Source organism: Mixophyes fleayi, chromosome 8 (assembly GCF_038048845.1).
Source record: "Mixophyes fleayi isolate aMixFle1 chromosome 8, aMixFle1.hap1, whole genome shotgun sequence".
In the NCBI taxonomy this organism is placed as follows: domain Eukaryota; kingdom Metazoa; phylum Chordata; class Amphibia; order Anura; family Limnodynastidae; genus Mixophyes; species Mixophyes fleayi.
This window is the reverse complement of record NC_134409.1, coordinates 2,052,830-2,067,223: the sequence shown is the minus strand read 5'-3', so window position 1 is coordinate 2,067,223 and position 14,394 is coordinate 2,052,830.

Here is a 14,394-nt window from a genome sequence, read left to right as displayed (position 1 = left end):
AGTATCTACTAAATAATTTGTAGCACACCTCAGTGTTTTTGGGGTGTCCTCCCTAATTGTGCATTAATATTTCTGGCTGTCAAAAGTCATATCTGTCAGCAGTATCTACTCAATAATTTTTAGCACTCCTCAGTGTTTTTGGGGTGTCCTCCCTAATTGTGCATTAATATTTCTGGCTGTCAAAAGTCATATCTGTCAGCAGTATCTACTAAATAATTTGTAGCACACCTCAGTGTTTTTGGGGTGTCCTCCCTAATTGTGCATTAATATTTCTGGCTGTCAAAAGTCATATCTGTCAGCAGTATCTACTCAATAATTTTTAGCACTCCTCAGTGTTTTTGGGGTGTCCTCCCTAATTGTGCATTAATATTTCTGGCTGTCAAAAGTCATATCTGTCAGCAGTATCTACTCAATAATTTTTAGCACTCCTCAGTGTTTTTGGGGTGTCCTCCCTAATTGTGCATTAATATTTCTGGCTGTCAAAAGTCATATCTGTCAGCAGTATCTACTAAATAATTTGTAGCACACCTCAGTGTTTTTGGGGTGTCCTCCCTAATTGTGCATTAATATTTCTGGCTGTCAAAAGTCATATCTGTCAGCAGTATCTACTCAATAATTTTTAGCACTCCTCAGTGTTTTTGGGGTGTCCTCCCTAATTGTGCATTAATATTTCTGGCTGTCAAAAGTCATATCTGTCAGCAGTATCTACTCAATAATTTTTAGCACTCCTCAGTGTTTTTGGGGTGTCCTCCCTAATTGTGCATTAATATTTCTGGCTGTCAAAAGTCATATCTGTCAGCAGTATCTACTAAATAATTTGTAGCACACCTCAGTGTTTTTGGGGTGTCCTCCCTAATTGTGCATTAATATTTCTGGCTGTCAAAAGTCATATCTGTCAGCAGTATCTACTCAATAATTTTTAGCACTCCTCAGTGTTTTTGGGGTGTCCTCCCTAATTGTGCATTAATATTTCTGGCTGTCAAAAGTCATATCTGTCAGCAGTATCTACTAAATAATTTGTAGCACACCTCAGTGTTTTTGGGGTGTCCTCCCTAATTGTGCATTAATATTTCTGGCTGTCAAAAGTCATATCTGTCAGCAGTATCTACTCAATAATTTTTAGCACTCCTCAGTGTTTTTGGGGTGTCCTCCCTAATTGTGCATTAATATTTCTGGCTGTCAAAAGTCATATCTGTCAGCAGTATCTACTAAATAATTTGTAGCACACCTCAGTGTTTTTGGGGTGTCCTCCCTAATTGTGCATTAATATTTCTGGCTGTCAAAAGTCATATCTGTCAGCAGTATCTACTCAATAATTTTTAGCACTCCTCAGTGTTTTTGGGGTGTCCTCCCTAATTGTGCATTAATATTTCTGGCTGTCAAAAGTCATATCTGTCAGCAGTATCTACTAAATAATTTGTAGCACACCTCAGTGTTTTTGGGGTGTCCTCCCTAATTGTGCATTAATATTTCTGGCTGTCAAAAGTCATATCTGTCAGCAGAATCTACTAAATAATTTTTAGCACTCCCCAGTGGTTTGCGCTCAGAATGGATTCAAAGCAGTCCACATATGATCTAAATGAGCAACCAGGTTCTGTCACCAGTCCTGATGTTAGTGTTCCCAGTACGTCATCTGGCCAAGGCGATGTCAAACAACAGAGTGTTTTCAAATTAGTGCAAAAAACAAAAACCCAAAAAAATTTTACTGTATTGAAGCGAAAAAGAAGTGTAACTGAGCAAAAGTTAAGTGACGATAAAAAAAAAATTGCAAGCATGCCATTCTACACACGCAGTGGCAAAGAGAGAATGAGGCCTTCACCTTTGGCTATTAGTGGCAGATCCCAAAAAGTTACCCAGCCTACAATTGGTGCACAACTACTGTTACGCGTCAAAGCCGAGCTGCAAGATAACAGTGAGGCATTACAGGAGAATATTTGCTCTGATTCACAAATGACAACAATCCCTGTGGAGAGTCCATCCAACAGTGGGATGTCTAATCGTGACCATTCTGTTAGTCTACCCATAAAGAAGGGCCCTTTCAGCAGTTCTGCTGATGTGTGCCTGAACAGCCCGAGTGTAGCCGGTGATACACCAAGTGAGGATGACACTTTGTCTTTAGAAGAGGATGTGGGGGAGATTTGGGTATCCGACGATGAGGATGCGGTTGATTGTGTAAGTCCTGCAGCAGTGTGGCACCAGTGGGAGCAGTTCTGGCATGTGAGGTTCTGGCACCAATATGCACTTTCCAAACACAAGCAGGGATGACGCAGGGGGCAGACCACAACAGTTTGACATCTGGGCTGGTTTGAAGGATTTGTCAAAAAAATGTGTGACCTTGACCATAATTCCAACCAATCCTACTATTAACATGCAAAGGATGGTGGAGGGCCTATCAGGGATTAAACTGTATTTTTCATAATTTTCACTAATAATGTTTGGGTGTAATATACACCCAAAGACGAGTGCTCAATTGCTAAGAGTCATTGATGGAGAGGAAGACAAGCAGGCTTGTCTGTAGAATTTGCAGGCAAATTGTGCTGCGTTATATAGGTAACACCCAAAGAGAAGAGCTCCATTGCTCCATTGCTAATTGTAATTGCTGAAATAGAAATAATAGGGCTGACAGTCTTGGTCTAAATCTGCAGTTACATTTTATTGTACCATAGCTCATTGCGAAACTGGAGAGGTGGCAGGGTTTAGTGATAATCTTCCTCCAACAATACTAATTCATCCCAATATCCCAATATCATAGAAGTCTGTGTAGTATGATGTAATTGCTGATAATGGCCTTCCAAAGGGAATGACTAGTTGATTTTAGGGCAGAGCTGTCACGGTTTTTGGGCAATTCTTTTACAGCACAGCAAATATCAAAATGTTTAGCGGACTCATCTGCATCACCACTGGGTGTCTTGGGAAAGCAATTTCTTTTATTACAAGCAGTTGCCAGAGAAACTGAAGGAGAAGACGTCCCAACAAGATGTTGATAAGTCTGGGATCCTTGCAAAGAAAATTAAGTATTTCATCTACAATTAAAATATAGTTAGCACATTTACTTTGTTTTATTGCACACTATAATTTTATGTAGCACCTTTTCAAAATCTATTATTAAGGCAATCACTTGACTCAAGCTAACTGTGTCTGCACTTTCTTCACAGGTAACTACTTCGCTGGACTAAAGTATATTCCCCTCAAATGCTAGTCTTCTTGCAGCTGCTGTATTCTCCTACATGCTGTTGCAGAAACCACAAATTGACCCTAAATGTTTATGGACACAAACAGCATCTCCTGCATGTCATTTTTCAAAAGTTCTGTAACACCAAGTTGATAGTGTGTGCAAAACAGGAAATGTGATGGAATTCAGCCCCGCTGTAATGCTGGACCAATATTGGGGTCGTAATCAGAAATGACATATCCTCAGGAGACTCCAAGCAGGATTAGCCATCTTTCAATGACATCCCTTAGTTTTTGGAACAGTTTGTCAGCTGTATGCCTCTTAGTGAAGCTGCTGATACACAGAGTAGCCTACTTCTCAAAAATGTGATGCACCTGGGTACATGCTGCTGCTGTCCATGCTGGGGAAGGCGAAAGACCAACCCAGTGGGCTTTCACAGTCATATAATCTTTTGTTTGCCCAGTTCCGCTTGTACACATATCTGTGGTTAAGTGTACAGTGGGTAGAATACCATTTTGTCACCCAATAATGACATTTTTAGGAACTTTCCGGTACAGGAGAGAATAAGCTTTTCTAGTAAAATGGTATAGTGATGACATTTGCTAACAGGGACATAACACCTCAATTAAATGTCTTAAACCAACTGTATTAATAGTGGACATTGGACACAGATCTAACGCTAGCATAGTACCCAGGGCGTCTGTGATCCGCTTTGCGACTGGGTGACAGGTTTCATTCTTGCTTCCTCTTGCAGAGGATTGTTTACTTGCCAATTGTTGGGGGGGAAGATTGCAGGTGCTGGGATGTAGATGAGAGAAGGGAGGTAGATTATGCTGGAATGCTTGTTGTTAATTTTTTTTTAACCAAAGTTTCTGATTTTCCCAACAGTTTGCCAATAACTCGCTGAAAAATGACGAAACATGGATGAGGATCCCAGATGGTTAAGGTCCCTACCTCTACTGAGTGTGGCTTTCAAAATGTTACAAATGGATAGACAACTCTTGCCAGGATTCGTGTAAAAATAATTCCACACTTAAGAGGTGGATTTTTGGTCTTATGCCCAGGCATGACAATGGCCTTTTTGTTATCACTGGCAAGAACTGCAGCAATTTTTCTTTTCAAGTGTATGAAAATCATATTGTGACATAGGAGGTGTTCAAAATTGAATAAAAAATGACTGGAAATTAGTGTTACTGAGGTTAATAATAATGTAGCTACAAAATAATACCTAAATTATGTTATTTTAGCACCAATAAATGTAATTTTTATAACAAATTGCAAAACAAAACCAAACAAAACCAAAACCAAAACCAAAACACGCAATGGCGGTTTTGCAAAACCAAAACCAAAACCAAAACACGACGGTAATCCAGATCCAAAACCGAATCCAAAACCAAAACACGGGGGTCAGTGACCATCTCTACTCTATACTGACAGCCGGGACTGCTGGAAGATATGTGAGCAGGAGGAATGTGAAGGAGGAGGTCTGGGGCAAACTAGTGCTTCAGCAGCGCTTGGCACCCCCGGCGATGCCTCAGTGTGACGGCGGCCATGTGGGGTCTGGACATTGTCACTGATTTAGGGGTTAAGTTCCAGCATTTGGCAGCAGGACCTTTCACTTTCTCATCAGATCTTCTCACTTAATTACGTGTTCATGTCAGGTTCCCGCACTTCCCACATTGCCGTGTGAGCACTCGCTCCCAGGATGTGTTTAGTCAGAAGCGATTAGCGTCTCTCTGATTCTGCATGATTGGAGGGAACGGGGCGCTCAACACTCAGACATTTGGCGCTGACATTATGAAGCACCAAGGTTCTATGTCAGATACATAGATGATCTGTCATTAGATAAACCACACTGAGGTCCTGTATCTGGAGTGATCGTTTTTATGTAACATTAACACCATCTAGTAGTGGGTCCTAAGTGGTCTGTTTGTCATTCCTAAGTGTATGTACACATGTGCAGCTGTATATATACCAGGGGTAAGGGGGGTGTTGGCTGGATCTGCCCCCATCAGAGTAAGCTGATCTCCAAATAGTGATTTATTGAGGCTTATTCTAAATGCACGCTGGATGAACGTAAATCAGAACAAACATTGCTCTAGGGAACGTAATGAGAGACAACACCCAGGGCCATATACCATCACCCATAAGTACTATCCTTAATGCGAGGAACGCTCGGGAAAAGTGACTTTGTGTAGTGTACAATGTTATCTCTATATTACATAATAATATGTATATATCATACAATATGTGCGGCCCCTTTAGGCTGGGGCTGTACTCACTCAGCACTATTTACTTTTCTCCACGTTTTGTCACTTTCACTTATATGTTTCTGTTTCACGGATTTTAGGGTGCGGATACGCCATTATAGGATCCGTCCTCAAAAGATCTGGGGGGGCTGTGTGGCCCTGAGGTTCCAACCCCCTGAAACCATTGCTTGTCCTCCCTTCTGGGGGTTGGACCAGTTGCTGAGTTCTGGGTGAAGCTATGTTGGATCCCAGGGGCTAAAGGGTCCCCCCTAGCCTTGGGGTGAAGGGGGTCTGAAGACCCTTGCCCCCCAAGGGACCTTTTTTTCGAGTACTTTGGATTATGAAAGCACTTTACCCAGGCTTTAAAAAATAAAATAAAAAAATGTGTGTGCTGTATATAATATATTAATATTTACCAAGGCCAGACACGGATACATTTATAATACCATTATCCTGATCAGTCACCCAAGGTGCAGTATCAGGTATCAATACTCTGTATGGACCTGGCGGTTGTAGAAAGCTTCTCGGTGTCATTGTTATCTGTCATCGGTCTTATCCACTGCTGAGATTACCTGGTGTTAATGTATGTGTTACAGAATTTAGATTGTGAGCTCTAATGGTGCAGGAATTGAAGCGAATGGTGGTGCTATATAAATGATAATAAATAAAAGAAAATAACAAATAACTGCCTACTGCATATACTTCAATAAACATTATGGGCTTGATTCAAGCCCGGAACAAACTTTTTAAACGCTGTAAAGGAGAGCACTGAACTTGAGCGTAATTCCACCCATAATCAAATCCAAGCGGATGTCAAGATACGTTTCGATTTGAATCTGGGTGAAAGCATCGGGGTGGGTGGGGGCGCTTTTGAAGTGTTAGACTGACCCATTCTCCCCTCCAAGCCCCTTCATTGCGATGCAGAGCAGCACTGAACAGAATACTTCCCAACTTTCCTACCGATCGGAATGGCGGGACACAGCCCGGAAATCGGGACTGTCCCGCCTAAATTGGGATGGTTGGTAGGTCTGGTGGAAGCGAGCTCTGCCTAAACGTCACTTGCCATATGCAGACACACAGAACAGAGTGCAGGATACGCACAAGCGTCGGATCACTAAAAGATCACATCAGGAGACATAAAAATATTATATAATAAAGGAAAAACTCTTTAAATATAATACAAATATCATTTTTTTTTATATTTACATTAAATACATAAAGATGTCTGCAATGTATACTGTACATACAATGTGTTTTATAGTCTACTTAGTTGCATACAGTTCTTCTGTGGTAGCTAGTGGCACGTATTCGTGTCATTTTTAAATCAGAGACTATGTTGTATCAGTCATCACTATCAGTGGGCACTTACGTCTCCGCTGTAGCTAGCGCACATACGAGAAACACATCTCTTGAAGCATCTTACTGTGCATTGCCTACGTTCATCTGCCCCTTCTCTCCTCTGTTCTGCCTCTCACGTCGTAGGCAATACTAAGGGCTAGATTTACTAAGCTGCGGGTTTGGAAAAGTGGGGATGTTGCCTATGGCAACCAATCAGATTCTAGCTTTCATTTATTTAGTACCTTCTACAAAATGACAGCTAGAATCTGATTGGTTGCTATAGGCAACATCCCCACTTTTTCAAGCCCGCAGCTTAGTAAATCTAGCCCTAAGTGTCATTTCTGAGCATGCGCAGATCTATTTCACGCAAGATACGCTATACGTATCTTGTGTGACTTATATCTGATGAATCAGGCTCTATACTTAAGTCCTCAGTATCGCAGTCTGTTATACTGAGCTGATCCTCAGGATTTCACCAGCAATTACTACAACGGGGATACAAGGGAACCAACAGCAAAATGGTGTTGTCTTTTGGTGAAAAAAAATGTATATTGTTGCAACTTATCTGCCTGTGAGCTGGAGATTTCAGCAGACCACTACCAATACTACCATGATGTCGCAGTCATACACTGTCCTCATGGACTATAATGATATTTGGTGCTAAAGGAAAACTCAGACATCAGTAGAGGCTACGCTGAGCTATGTCCCTTCTCCTGTAAGCGGCTATAAGATATCCTCTGTAAATGGAGACGTAATCTCCACACTTTTGTTAGGAATAGGAAGTATCTTATTTCCATCTGTCTGATAACATGATCCTGACTGTCGCTAGATTTAATAGAACATTTCCCTGGTCGCCTCCAGCGTATCTTGTCCAGCGCACTGTGACCTAATTCTCACACTCGGCAGCGGTGAACGTACATACTCTGTGTATTCCCGGGAGGAAACCTGATGGATCTTATGTCACATAGACTGAAAGTGAGTAACATGAGCTGACTTATCCTGTGACCAGGGATAGACTCTCTCCACAGCGCCAACATGCTTGGCAAACAGAGGTGGCGGAATTCTATCACTTGTGTTCGTTTTGGGATTTCCTGCTAACTGTCCAATTCAGGAAACGTTAATTTGCTATTGAAACATTGCTAAATTCTGTATAATTTGCAGAGAATGTGAAGATTTGGGTGAAATCAGAGAGTCCTGCCCTTACCCCTGATATCACCAATCTAGGACCAGAGCCACCAGCAATCTGTCTTATATAACAGCCTCGTTTGCTCTTCCTATCAGTGTTTTACTTGGCTCTCTCCTGTGTTTGACAAAGGAGTATAGAGATCTCTGTGGTGGGGTACAGCCTGGGAAGCGGGATAACGGCCAGGTGACCCCTCGGTACCTCTAAGGAAAACATTGTGGGGTTATAGTGGTCACAGATATCTGATCATGTGTCCTGCAGAATCAAACACAGACTCCAGCGGGGAGCAGCCTACACTCCTCAGCTGGATAAGGCAGCTGCTACTGTGTTACGTGTGTAATGTTCACAGCGCTCAGAGCGGATCCTTCATGTAACTTTTCCAGCCATGTCTTTGTACCATCAGCTGAATTTGTTTATCTGCCTTGCCTTCTTATACCACTCTAAGCTAGATAAAGTTGTATGCGGCGCAGAGGGCTCAGAGCTGCGTTTTATCCCCGGGCAGTGCAGGTGTACACAGTATTAACCACTCCTGCCAGCAGTATACACAGTATTAACCACTCCTGCCAGCAGTATACACAGTATCACACCAGCAGTATACACAGTATTAACCCCTCCTGCCAGCAGTATACACAGTATTAACCCCTCACACCAGCAGTATACACAGTATTAACCCCTCACACCAGCAGTATACACAGTATTAACCCTTCACACCAGCAGTATACACAGTATTAACCCCTCCTGCCAGCAGTATATACAGTAAATATTCTTCACACCAGCAGTATACACAGTAATTATTCTTCACACCAGCAGTATACACAGTATTAATCCCTCACGCCAGCAGTATACACAGTATTAACCCTTCACACCAGCAGTATACACAGTATTAATCCCTCACGTCAGCAGTATACACAGTGTTAACCCCTCACACCAGCACTATACACAGTATTAATCCCTCACGTCAGCAGTATACACAGTGTTAACCCCTCACACCAGCACTATACACAGTATTAACCCCTCACACCAGCAGTATACACAGTATTAACCGCTCATGCCAGCAGTATACACAGTAAATATTCTTCACAACAGCAGTATACACAGTATTAATTCCTCACGCCAGCAGTATACACCATATTAATCCCTCACACCAGCAGTATACACAGTATTAATCCCTCACGCCAGCAGTATACACAGTATTAATCCCTCACACCAGCAGTATACACAGTATTAATCCCTCACGCCAGCAGTATACACAGTATTAATCCCTCACACCAGCAGTATACACAGTATTAATCCCTCACGCCAGCAGTATACACAGTATTAATCCCTCACACCAGCAGTATACACAGTATTAATCCCTCACGCCAGCAGTATACACAGTATTAACCCTTTACACCAGCAGTATACACAGTATTAACCACTCATGCCAGCAGTATACACAGTAAATATTCTTCACAACAGCAGTATACACAGTATTAATTCCTCACGCCAGCAGTATACACCATATTAATCCCTCACACCAGCAGTATACACAGTATTAATCCCTCACGCCAGCAGTATACACAGTATTAATCCCTCACACCAGCAGTATACACAGTATTAATCCCTCACGCCAGCAGTATACACAGTATTAACCCTTTACACCAGCAGTATACACAGTATTAACCACTCATGCCAGCAGTATACACAGTAAATATTCTTCACAACAGCAGTATACACAGTATTAATTCCTCACGCCAGCAGTATACACCATATTAATCCCTCACACCAGCAGTATACACAGTATTAACCCTTCACACCAGCAGTATACACAGTATTAACCCTTCACACCAGCAGTATACACAGTATTAACCCCTTCACACCAGCAGTATACACAGTATTAACCCTTCACACCAGCAGTATACACAGTATTAACCCCTCCTTCCAGCAGTATACACAGTAAATATTCTTCACACCAGCAGTATACACAGTAATTATTCTTCACACCAGCAGTATACACAGTATTAACCCCTCATGGCAGCGCATCCTCACTACTGGCATAGAGAGCTATAATTTTTAAAACTGCAGACTTTTATTATCTGCAGGCATGAGGGGTAATACTGTGAATACCAGTGGCTTCATGGGGGCAATACTGTGAATAGCATTGGTATGAGGGGTAATACTGTGAATACCACTGCCTTATGGGAGTAATCCTGTGCATATAAGGGTAGTGAGTTCTACACCCCCTGCCCATTGTAACTCCCCCTGATCTCAGCACTTACAGATATGGACAACCAGTTTGTTCATTTTTGACCCAATTGTCCTGTTACTGTAACACGCGTGGCCCCAGTGATTGGACATGTGAGCTGTGAGAGTACAGAATAGAAACCTTGCACAGCCGATGTGTAGAGTCATCAGGAGATCAGGGAGATTTTATTAATAATATTTTCCACATAGATGTATGTCTGCGGAATTAACCCTTTCTGGCCCAGAGTCTATATGATTTTCTGTGTAGAGAATTGTACCTAGGCTGAACATGTTATAATACTTCAATCATTGTATGTACCTTCCATGCAGATCCTATATGCAAAGGTTCTGATATATAGACTCTCCTTTATGTTCACACTAGTATTTAAAGTATCTCAAACTTGATTTGTATTAATTAAAATGGTCCATACTATGACCTGTTTTTGCAAAATATTGGGTTAAAATGATAGAAAGTAAAAATTAGAATAATAGAAAAATGTATCAACAGGTTGATATAATAAGCGTAGGGGACTAATAATTTGGATTAGTGTATATTATTATAATTGAGAGCTTCCCTTGTTTAATATTCATGTAACTTTAATAAACTTTATGACTCAGGATTATAAGAGGGATCAGTCAGGACTGTTCTATGGACCTTGTGCAGCTTCTGGTCAGCTGTCGTACTGAGTATGTGTGGACGTGATGTGGACCTGTGCGGGGACCGGTGTGCGTGTATCTCAGAGTGTGACTAATCCCTCGCATGTAACAGGAGTGGGAGCAGGGACTGGTGACATATCGGTGGATTCAGGTGTTTGCAGAGGGTGAGGTGTTATCAGGCTGTACCCCGTTATCTGTAGCCAATGTACACATCACACTTCACAATCTAATTGTTAAACAATATTAATACATGGGAATTATTGGCAGGAACGGAGTTAGCTTAATGATCCAGTAAACCACATTTTTACTTTAATACAGGGAAGCCTTTATATTAGTGACACATGTGAAATACTTTGTGTTTCTACCTAACTAAACTTGTCCAGAAATTTGGGGTCTTTGCGGAGGGCGCATCCTATTGCAGCATCAGCCCCCAACATGGTGATAGTTCCCCAATTCAGGGTAATGTTATATTTTACATTCCTGATTTAAATAGGAAATATGTATGGTTTAAAATCTTTTAAGAAATGCAGAGAGGGGTCAAAATAATACAAGATTTGGGGTATTCCTGGTAAGAATAAGGTACGTGTTCCCCCATCCAGTCTTGTCATTCACGTTAGTAATATAGCTGCATGAAGCTAATGTATAATTCCAGACACCCAGGTGTATTTATCTCTGAATCATTAATAGTTATAAACCAGATACCTTAACTGATAATAAGATTAACTGTAACATTTCTGCTGTCTTCTGGTGGATACATTCGTAAATACTAAATTTGTTTCTATCCTGTCCAAGCGACATAGGCGTCATAGGCTGTCCTAATTGTCGATTGTGTTCAGACATTAAGTTTATGCAATTTTGTTCATTGGCGTTAGGTCACACAAGATTTTCCACACAAATATGTTACAAGATAACTAAGTATTTACTTTGTTTCAACAATATTTCTATATCCTGCAGAACAGCTATTATTCAGTGCTGACAGTCCAAAGTTGTTTCTCAGTCATAACTGTGCAGGAAAATGGATACAATGTTTGCATCTCATCCTGTGATAATATGGTTATAAGTGGTACCGTTTCCCTTAGTAGAGATGCACCTATCACAAACACAACAAAAGCCTGATTCTGAGCTGAACTTACGACAGTTTGTGTTAAGTAAATTATAGAAATGCGCAATGGGCTTGCACGCAAGGAGAGCACACGCATGTGCATGCAGACTTGAGCACATCTGAAGCTTGGGGGAGGAACATGTGGTCTAATGTTGGCTGCGTACAGTACAGATGACCAGCACAGAGACAGATATACACCTCTCAGGGGGGCAGGTGAACATACACACTGATGATGACTGTTCACCAGCGCTAGCCAGGCGCTTCTGATTAGCTGATTGGTGCTTTCTACATTGATCGTGCCTGTATTATAGGATTTTGTGGGTGTATTTTTTTTTACTACTTTTGTAAACCAGAAGTATTATATCTGCTGTATTGTGTCAAGCCTAATAGTGAATGCGTCTTTTGCTTAAAAAAAAACAAATGTTAAACTATTCTTGTTTTTGTGACCTGTTTGTGTGTGAGCATTAGGTGGTTTGTATCTGTGACAAAAGCCTGACTTAAATATGGGGTATATTCTACAGGTGCATAGCTGGAAGCCTATCGGCTTCAATTGTTATTTTTATGGTCAGCTTTTATTTTAGTGTGAATTATGCCCAACATGCGTCCAACTTAGCATCAGCCCCAATTCAGAATTTCCAGGGGCTCTGCGAGATCCAGGGAGGAATCCCAATGTCTAGAGGTTTAGTGAGAGTCTTGTGCCCACTCTCTGACTGTATTTACAAGAGGAACAACGTGTCTGACATGAAAGCTGTGATTTTATTCTGCTCCGTCTCCTCCTGTCAATCTCCGGACCTCAGCTGAGGTGTCAGGACGTTGCCCTCACCTCTCACACAACAAGCTCTGTCAGATTCCTGGAGCCTTTCCTGGCAGCGTGAGGGCAAACATTGTCCAAGTCAGAACATTAAATATTAGGAGATAAGTACAGAACTAATCTCAAGTTGCTCTGATTAAAGTATATGCAGTGTACATACAAGATGTCAGCGCCAGCTCCTCCGAGATTCCCAAACACCACAACATTTACCCTCTCAGTCCCGGTCTCCGCTGGTCTCTTCCTCTACTTATCACATATTTTATTTAGAGGTGTATATAAAAATGAATGAAATGAAGTTATCCCATTTGCAGGTGCAGATTAATATAGTGGGATCCCAGTGTAAAAGGTGCAGTAGGAACTAACACAGGGGTAAAGGTACCATTCCATACAGCCAATTACTCTCTTATTGTCTGTCACATGTTGATTTGATAAATACAATGAAAACATCCAATGTGCACAAAGTTGTAATATATATGAAAGCTGTTCTAGCAGAATTTATAAATAACATTGAGTGATTAGGTTAGGGCGACGCAGGCGATTTCAGTCTCCGACTAAAATCTCATGAGAAAACACAAAGTGACTTTATGTGATTTCATGTGATTATTTTCATAAGATTAATGCCCCCAAAGGAAAAACAAAATTTCTGTGATCTGAGAATTTCCTAAAGTAAATTAGATGTTAAATCTATCATCCAATTACAGTCTATTTTTAGAATTTTTCTAATCTTTCATGTCACTGTCTCTGTCACATGCAGCCCTGTCCTCACTAACACATCACTCATCTCCTGATATACTCTGTACTGCTGGGGACCCTGCTCCTTCTACTATATAACCCTCAGTCTGTGGCTTCCTGATGCCTCCATTCCCCTCCTTACATCATGTCACTGTCTCTGTCACATGCAGCCCTGTCCTCACTAACACATCACTCATCTCCTGATATACTCTGTACTGCTGGGGACTCTGCTCCTTCCACTATATAACTCTCAGTCTGTGGCTGCTTGATATTGCGAGGTTCTGGAGCTGTCAGAAAATAGAATACGGGATTGTCCGTACGGGAGATATATTATAGATAACGCTGCATCCACCATGAAAGATGAAGCGTAGTCAGATATTGGGGCGCTGACCTCTGCCCCTCATTATTATGACACAGAATACAGGTCACCCACGGTGCATTCGGTTATCCCACTGTGTAATTATTATCAGCTGCTTTATGGTTTTCTGTCAAATACAGTAAAACAATTATAGGTCATATTGTCATTAGATGAATTAGAAGCCTGAATTCTGAAAAACAAGCTTTCTATGTTATAGATTTCCAGCACCAAAAACCAGAACTGCCCTAGGAAAATCAGGACAAATGTTAACAGTAACTTCAGGATATTAAGGAAGCTGCAGTCATCCCATGCTCAGGACACTGTTATATTGTGGAGAATGAGAATACATCATCTCCCAGAGAAGGGACTTGATGTCCTGACAGACAGCCATGTTTTCCTATCACTGTGATGTCTCCTCGCAGCAGTGACCTGTCTGAGATAGGAAGCCATTCCTCAGCCGATCTCTGTCCCCAGTCTATGGTATCCTCTGGAGCCCTGAGGCAGCGCTGACTCCGGGTATGTAGTGACAGGGAACGCTGGGAACACCAATGACCCTCTGTCCCTGAGAG